This window comes from Chiloscyllium plagiosum, unplaced genomic scaffold (assembly GCF_037043375.1).
Source record: "Chiloscyllium plagiosum isolate Xiang-an unplaced genomic scaffold, Cpla_swu_hap1 HiC_scaffold_14, whole genome shotgun sequence".
Lineage (NCBI taxonomy): Eukaryota > Metazoa > Chordata > Chondrichthyes > Orectolobiformes > Hemiscylliidae > Chiloscyllium > Chiloscyllium plagiosum.
Genome location: NW_028270152.1, coordinates 107,307,037 through 107,315,821, shown reverse-complemented (window position 1 = coordinate 107,315,821; position 8,785 = coordinate 107,307,037).

The window sequence follows — 8,785 nt, the reverse complement described above, 5'->3', positions numbered from 1 at the left end:
CCTCTGCCCCCGTCACCAATCAGCTAGTACAGAACAAATGGGGTATCATCCGTCCCCCAAGAAAACCTCTGCTGAGTTGTGCTCAGACACCGAGAGCGATGTCTATAATAACGAACAATCCCCTTCCCCACGCGACATTCCCCTGGAACTGGCTACGTTGCCCCCTTCTCATTCCGTCCCATAAAAAGGGAGAATCGTGGCGAAAAAGTCTGTTACCCTGCCTACCTACAGTATGGCGACACAAAACACAGAAAATCAAGCATGGCCCAACCATGATGTAAACTCCCAGAATGCCTCAGCATTGACAAAGCAGGCTGACACGGCAAACCAGACATGTCCATAGTCACTCTCAGTCAACGAATACACTTCTCAAGAGAACCTAACAATAATCTTCTTGGAATCGATCACACAGCTGTCTCAAAGCCTTAAGGGCAGGCTCATAACCAAGTTATACCAAAGCCACACAAAGGATAGGTCAGATAGAGAGGCTCACAGGAGAGAAGCAACTAAACACCTTACTGCTTTAAAAGGGATATTCTCATCTACCCTCGAATAGCACTGAGATCTCCTGATCCCGTTAAGAACTGATTGATGCTGCCAGGATGCTGCATTATATCTATATTCAAGATATTCTGATAACTGTTTTGCGACTACCACTAATTGGATTCCTTGATTATCAGGACCATTGTATTTTCCCTATTTTAATTAGTATCGTTGAACAGCTTGATTCTCAGCTCGTGGAAGGGTGTTTCGTCGGCATAAACAGACTCTCTGTGCTGTTTCAGCTCAGTTATTCTCTTTTCCACGATATCACTGTGTTAATAAACGGTTTGTGAATTTTTCTTTTCTCTGTGTTTTGTGATCTCTGCTTTATTGGGCTAATTTCACCGAGAATTAAGTTTAACTGCCTTCCAAAGTCGATCGAACATGTCTGATAAATGCTGTCGATGCTCCTTCCATAATTGACTAAAAAACACCAGGTCATCAATATACACCGTACAGTTGGGTAATATGCCAATGACCTTATTACCCAGTCTCTTAAATGTGGCTGGAGTGTTTCTCATAATACATTGCACGACTCAACTGAAAAAAGTCCAAATGGTGTTCCAATAGTCAAAATTTCCTTTGGTATCTCTGACAGAGATATTTGCCAGTATCCTCTGAGCAAATCCAACTGAGAAATGTAAGTTGCTTGTCACAAGTTTTCGCTACTATCCTCCTACCATGGAATTAGATAGGCATCAGTCTTTGCAACGGTGTTTACTTTGCGATACCTCACACATAACCCTCAGATACGATTTGGCTGTGCCACCATGACGGTGTGTGAGCTCAAGTCATTGTAACTCACTTCCAGTATGCATCTTGGAGCATGTGCTCTATCTCCTTCTGAACATGTACCAACTTTAGAGGGTTATGTTGATAAGGATGCTGCTTAATCGGAAAAGCATCCCATACATGCACAACATGCACAATTAGCTTAATACTTCCTAGTTTATTTCTGCGTATCTCCTCATGTGATAGTAATTACTCTTTCAGGTCATTTCGATCTTTTTTGTGAAGTTAACTCAATAATTTATCAACTTATCAATTGATAAAAGAATATTTTATCAATTAATGTCGGTAAGTGTGAGGGAGGAGATTGCAGAGCCATTGTCCTTGATTTTTATGTCCTCGTTGTCTACAGGAATAGAGCCAGAAGACTGGAGGATAGCAAATGTGGTTCCCTTGTTCAAGAAGGGGAGTAGGGATAACCCTAGCAACTATAGGCCGGTGAGTCTCACTTCTGTTGTGGGCAAAGTCTTAGAGAGAATTGTAAGGGATAGGATTTATGAACATCTGGATAGAAATAATGTGATCAAGGATAGTCAGCATAGATTTGTGAAGGGCAGCTCGTGCATTACAGACCTTATTGAATTCTTTGAGAAGGTGACTAAGGAGGTAGACGAGGGTAAAGCGGTAGATGTGGTGTATATGGATTTTAGTAAGGCGTTTGATAAGGTTCCCCATAGTAGGCTACTGCAGAAAATACGGAGGTATGACATTGAGGTTGAGTTGGAAGTTTGGATTAGGAATTGGGTGGCTGGAAGAAGACGGAGGGTAGTTGTTGATGGGAAAGGTTCATCTTGGAGTGCCGTCACTAGCGGTGTTCCGCAAGGATCTGTTTTGGGACCATTGCTGTTTGTCATTTTTATAAATGACCTGGAGGAGGGGTTAGAAGGTTGGGTGAGCAAGTTTGCGGATGATAGGATAGTCCGTGGAGTTGGTGACAGTGAGGAAGGATGTGTCAGGTTACAGCAGGGTAGAGATAAGCTGCAGAACTGGGCAGAAAGGTGGCAAATGGAGTTCAATGTAGGTAAGTGTGAGGTGATTCACTTTGGTAAGAGTAACAAAAAGATGGGGTACTGGGCTAATGGTCGGATACTTGGTAGTGTGGATGAGCAGAGGGATCTTGGTGTCCATGTACACAGATCTCTGAAAGTTGCTACCCAGGTAAATAGTGCAGTGAAGAAGGCATATAATGTACTAGCTTTTATTGGTAGATGAATTGAGTTCCGGAGTCCTGAGGTCATTTTGCATTTGTATAAGACTCTGGTGCGGCCGCATCTGGAGTATTGTGTGCAGTTTTGGTCGCCATACTAGAGGAAGGATGTGGAGACACTGGAACGGGTGCAGAGGAGGTTTACCAGGATGTTGCCTGGTATGTTAAGAAGATCGTATGAGGAAAGGCTGAGGCACTTGGGGCTGTTTTCATTGGAAAAAAGAAGTTTTAGGGGTGACTTGATAGAGGTGTACAAGATGATTAGGGGTTGAGATAGGGTTGACCATGAGAACCTTTTTCCACGTATGGAGTCAGCTGTTACGAGGGGGCATATTTTTAAATTAAGGGATGGTAGGTATAGGACAGATGTTAGGGGTAGATTCTTTACTCAGCGAGTAGTGAGTTCATGGAATGCCCTGCCAGTAGCAGTGGTGGACTCTCCCTCATTATGGGCATTTAAACGGGCATTGGATAGGCATATGGAGGATAGTGGGCTTGTGTAGGTTAGGTGGGCTTGGATCGGCGCAACATCGAGGGCTAAAGGGGCTGAACTCCGCTGTATTTTTCTGTGTTCTATGTTCAATTGTTGTCAACTTCCTCAGTACCCAATTTGATTTACTGAATGCCGAATTTAGTATCCTCTGAACTTGGTTTTTCCTTCTATGCTGTTGCAATTAGCATATTCTCTTCTTGATTTCCTTCCATATCAAAATACCTTTTGAGCATATTCACATAGCACATATGTGAGATTTCGTCCTGTCTGGAGTCCTTATCAAGTAATTCACCTCACTTTATTTTCTTCTCGATTTGATAAGTTCCATTAAACCTTGTTTTCAAAGGCTCACCTGTTACTGGACAGAGCACCAATACCTTATTCCGAATTGCAAAATTGCGAATTTGTGATTTCATATTCGCTTCTTGTTTCATTCTAATCTGTTTTACTTTTAAATGCTATCTATTCGGATCCAGTTAAAAAGTAATTATTCTGCAGCTGTTTTTGCTGCGATGTTGTGTAATGGAATTGCCTCTGGAAATCTCGTCTAAACATCCAATATTGTTAATACATACTTGTTCTCACTTTTTTTTCGGGGTGCGGAACCTACGCAATCAAACAGGACACTTGTGAAAGATTCCTCAAATGTGGAATCGGTATTAACGGAGCCGGTTTTAATATTGACTTAGTGTTCTGATTAGCTGACATGTATGACACTTCTCGCAAATTTCAACGACATCCTTACGTAGTCCAGGCCAGTAAAATGTCTTTGTATTTTAGCCTGTGTTTTCCACACCCCTAAATGATCTCCAAGTGGAGGTCATGCGTCACTTGCAGCACTTCCTCCCTATGACTAAAGGCAACACATTTGACAAATATCTACCCATTTATCATCTGCTTGAATGGTTTATTGTCTCCATTTCCTCGTTAAGACATCAGTTGTTAAGTAATAACACACAGGAAGAATGCACTCTCGTTCTCTGCATATGCTTTTTAATGTTGTAACTTTTCATCTTTCTGCTGTAATTCAATCAACTTAGCAGAGCTAAAGATACTTGCATTTTTTACCTATTTGTTCTTTCTCTGTCCCACTTGTCTGGTCAAAAATCTCTCGGTAAAGCTGTGTCGGCTTCCTTATTTGTGCCTTTTGAAACCATCTGCTTCAGCTTGTGCGTCTGTGATCTTGTAAACACACAATCAATGAAAATTTATGGATAAACATTTTCTATGTCTTCGATTTCCTGCGCCTGCACTGGCTTTGCAACTAGAGTAGGTAGCAGGCCTACTGGTGCATCAGTTATATCGTTATGCAAGGACAAATTGTATTCCTGTACCTGACAGTATTTCCAATACTGCAACCATAAATTCTTCACACTTCTCTAGAATCTCTAGCCTGACTTTACATAACTGAGCACTTTTTGTCTCACCATGAATTAATGTTATCAGCACATTTTCTGGAAAGAATCACTCAGGAGAACCTATCCCCTCATCTTTCAGCATTACAGACTGGGGTATCCTGTGTTCCTTATTATTGTAACCTCCTTACCTATGACTCAGAGTCTATGTGAATAAACATTAAGCTTGCATGTGTATTTAAAAGTGGATCTATCATTTCCTCCTTCATCGATCTCTGATCGTCTTGTACACCCTAACTTCCCTTGTGTCTCTTGTTACCAGTCATACAAAACTTCCAGGCTTGTCTGGTTTTCCGCCATCAGACTTTCTCCTAGCCCACTAATACTGCAATTTCGTGTGGTCCACTTTATTACAATGAAAACACCGGAGATTTCGAATTTATTTGTCCCCCTCAAGGCATTCTTTCTTACCCTGTGGTAAGAAATCATTATAATTTTCACTGATACCGACCTTACCCTTTCCACGTGAGAATGTCTCTTTGCCCCAATTACTATCTTGCATTGGCTGAAGATGTTTCTCTTTGCCAAACCGAGTTTTATAGACCAGTTCATAATCATCAACCTCTTCAGCTGCTAATCTTGCTGTTATAAATTTGTGCTGTTTCCCATGAGTTCGCACTACTTCAGACAGTAAATAATTTTAATTCCTCCAAAAGAATTACCATTCTCAGGGCATCATGGATCTTTAAATCTCTTAGCCATCTATTGAAACTACTCTGTTTAATTCTTTCAAACACAATGTATGTTTGACCTGGGCCCCGACTGAAACGTTGCCTACCGGCTTCTGGTACAATCGTATCTGCACTTGGAATGGCTTTTTTCATCTCTTTATAATCCCCAGATACTTCTTCTAATAGTTCTGCGATTACATCACTAACCCTACATGCAAGTCTCTTTTGGATCAACAAACCCCACATTGCCACGGCCACTACATTTGTTTAGCCACCTTTTCAATTGAAGTGAAAATGGTGCCCACGTCCTTCTCATCAAATTTAGACCACGCTTGAACATACCTGAACACTTACTTACGAGGCTTCTGACTACCAGGGGTTTTCTCATTCTCACTCTTTTCCTCAGTAAGCCTACCATTAGCCTTAACCTCCAGCCGTTTAAGCTGACTTTCCTTTTAAGTATCAGTTTTTTGATGTTCAAAAGCTCTGTCTTCTTCTTTCTCTGTTCTCTCTTCTCCCCTGGTTCAGCTGGTCTCTTTTTCTCTCTGTTCTGCTGCTGCTCTCTCTTATTCCCTTCCTTCTGCTTTTAACAGTAACTGAACTTGTTTTCTTTCTACCCCTTTTTCCTTATCTCTCATCTCTGACTCAAACTGTTACATTTACAATTGAATTCTTGCCAAATCTATAGATTCTGTTGGTTGATCCAGCAAGTTTAATGCTATGGTGCTGCTGTAATTATCTTTCGTTTCCTCACAAAAGCAGGCAGTTTCAATTGCAGCTTCTCTGTTAATTCTTCCAGCTCGTTGTTATCACCGCATCCATATACAGAAAAAGTCTGTGGATTAAAAGAGCCATTACTATCCCAAGCTCTATCTACCCAACCGAACCAAAACCTGAAATAATAACTCTAGCATCTACCACGCTCAGGGAGGAGCCCTAGGAAGAGACATGGACTAGTCCAGACCATTCGAAACATTCTTTAGTCGGCAGCCCCAGGCCATTACTTTGCAATTTGTTTCGTCAAGTGTACAGTGAAAATTACCTTGAGTAAGTCAGCGAGGTTGAAGTCTAGATATTTAAATAGACAAAATGTATTCCCAAAATTACACAATCAAACACAAAGAACAGAATAAATGACCCCATACAGAACTCACTCTACCCAATCTGGACTTAATTATGCTGTTCTGAGTATACACAACTGTCCCAAAAAGAAACCTCGATTGCAGGAATTAAGGACGGTAATGATAAGGATAAACTGCACCACAGAAAGGAGGAAGTGAAGGGGTTAATCAAGGAATGGCAGAAGGAGTGTAAGATATTACGAGAGTCAGTGGAAAAAAAACATAAACACAAAGGGAGTAATTGGAAGAAATACTCAGGTTACTTCGGACAGTACACGAACAAAAACAGTATGAGGAGTTTCTCAACAATAAACAGAGTGTTGAATGGTGTCAGAGGAAAAGTGACCCATGGAAGTGGCAAAATGAAGTATAACAGCGTGTTCAGAGGAGGACCATAAGGCGACCAGCAGGAGACTGGTCGGATGAAATGGAGATGGAATCAGGATCAGGATCCGAAGGGAACTCCCTGGATGAGGATGATAAAAAAGACAAAGAGCTCCCACATGTAAAAAGAATGATGCTTTCGTTCATAAGATAGTTGGGAGTGTGTCAGACAATCGTAATATATTTGCTGGGGTCCCAGGATCTGGACTGGCTGAGCAATGCATTGCCCAGGATACATGAGGGTGGGGGGAACTGTATTAAAGCCTTTGAAGAACGGAATAAACGTTGGAAAACGTTGTTGTGTGTATGCGAGAGACAGAGAGACAAAAAGACTGACTCAGCGTTGATTCCCTGCAGCTTGCCGAGTGTTTAACCCTTTGCGCTCTAGTTAGAATGCACATTTGTTTGTTGGTGATTGAATGTTTGTGATTTATTTACTGGAGCTCGAGATTCAGGAGTGGTTTGAATTTAATTTGCACTTTGGGAATTTAAGGCAGTATCTTTTTAACGTTTTTTTCACTAACCATGGGTTATTATGAAATACAAAAATGGAAGATAAAGTAATATTTATGAAATATTAACCCATCATTTCTTCTTACAGACCGTGACCGCTGTACTGTCAATTTCTAACTGGTCACAGTTTATGTTTACATGAAAGCCAACCTTATTTAAATTTGAATCAGTTCAATATAGAGGGCGACGACTTTCCGATTAGACACTGGTATGAACCTGCTCTAAAAACCCAATTTGTGTCAAGCGACTGCCAAATTTGAAGTTCACCCATTTTTGATCTCATTGGATTAATCAAAGATTTGACTAAATGCAGTAAACGCAGTTACACTGCAAACCCTGGCGTCAGCAGGTGCCTGCTCTTTTTTCATAGATAATAAACCAGAAGTAACATTGAGAAAAATCACCTTACACTTTAAGATTTGTTCATTGAGTGGAGGAATTACATGCGCATTATAGAATTTAGTTTAATTAAAAAACATGGAGCTGAAAGTATAACAATAGATCTAAAATATCGCAATCGACCAATATTGTTTTCAGAAAAAGATACTGGCAGAATGTCTGGTTTGTTTCGGACTCGTATGTCTACACTCAATCTTAAGATGTTGCATCTCATTCGTGATTATGGAGTGCCATTTGTAGCCTTGTTCTATATCAATTCCTCTCCGTCACTGAGAATTGACGTTCTGTTTGAACATTGTGTTATGAAAATCACTAACAAAACTTCACACCATATTTTTAATATCTCTGTCTTTGGATTCGACCATTATTTGTGCAAGAGAAGTATTTTGTTGCCACGTGAGTGGGCAAAACGTCTTTATGCAGCTGCAGTCATTTCACAGCTTTTTAACATTGTAAATGTGCAATGACTGGTCAAAACCGCTTAAGGTGCCTTATCTGGGTTTGAAATTATGGGAACAGAACCAAGTAATTGTAATAGCTTTTATAAATGATTTTCCACTTTTTATTGATCACTTCAGAAATGTATTATTCACTGGCTCAGTTTCCACCTCTGAGTTACACCTAATTATTATTTTTAAATACCCAATTGTATTAGCCCTGAATCACAAAACCAGAAATCATTGGCAGGTTGATTGGTTTTATATCTTTTCACATCGGTATTGACCTGTGCCATTGCCTCGGGGTTACCATGAAGCATGGCTGCATTGATTAATTATTAATTTTAAAAAAGTGAATGATAAAGCGGATAGTAAACGAAAAAAAAACCTTCCTTGCCAGTTGAAGGAATTCTGCATGTGAGAGGGTAATAAAGGTTTGTACACCAGATGGAACTCGCCAAAGCTGGGAGAAGTTAAAATCTGAGTGCAAATGGCCAGATGAAAACGAAAGGGAACTGGAGAAACAGTGGAAGGCCACTACGGCTGAGGAATGTGCATAAGCGTGAAAGCAACAACACTTTAAAAAATGAATTCAGATATTCCTCAATATCCTGAGCCTTTGTCTGGCACACCTATCCTATTTGAGGATGGGGATGACACTGAAGTGGGTTTTATTCCAGGATACCCACTCAGCCCCTTACACTTTCTGATTCTCACCAGCAAACCATTTCATTAGAAACTTTTCCTTATTTTGAAAATGAAACGTCCAGTCTTCAAAGCCGATATATTGCAGATGTGTGGCCTGAACCATCC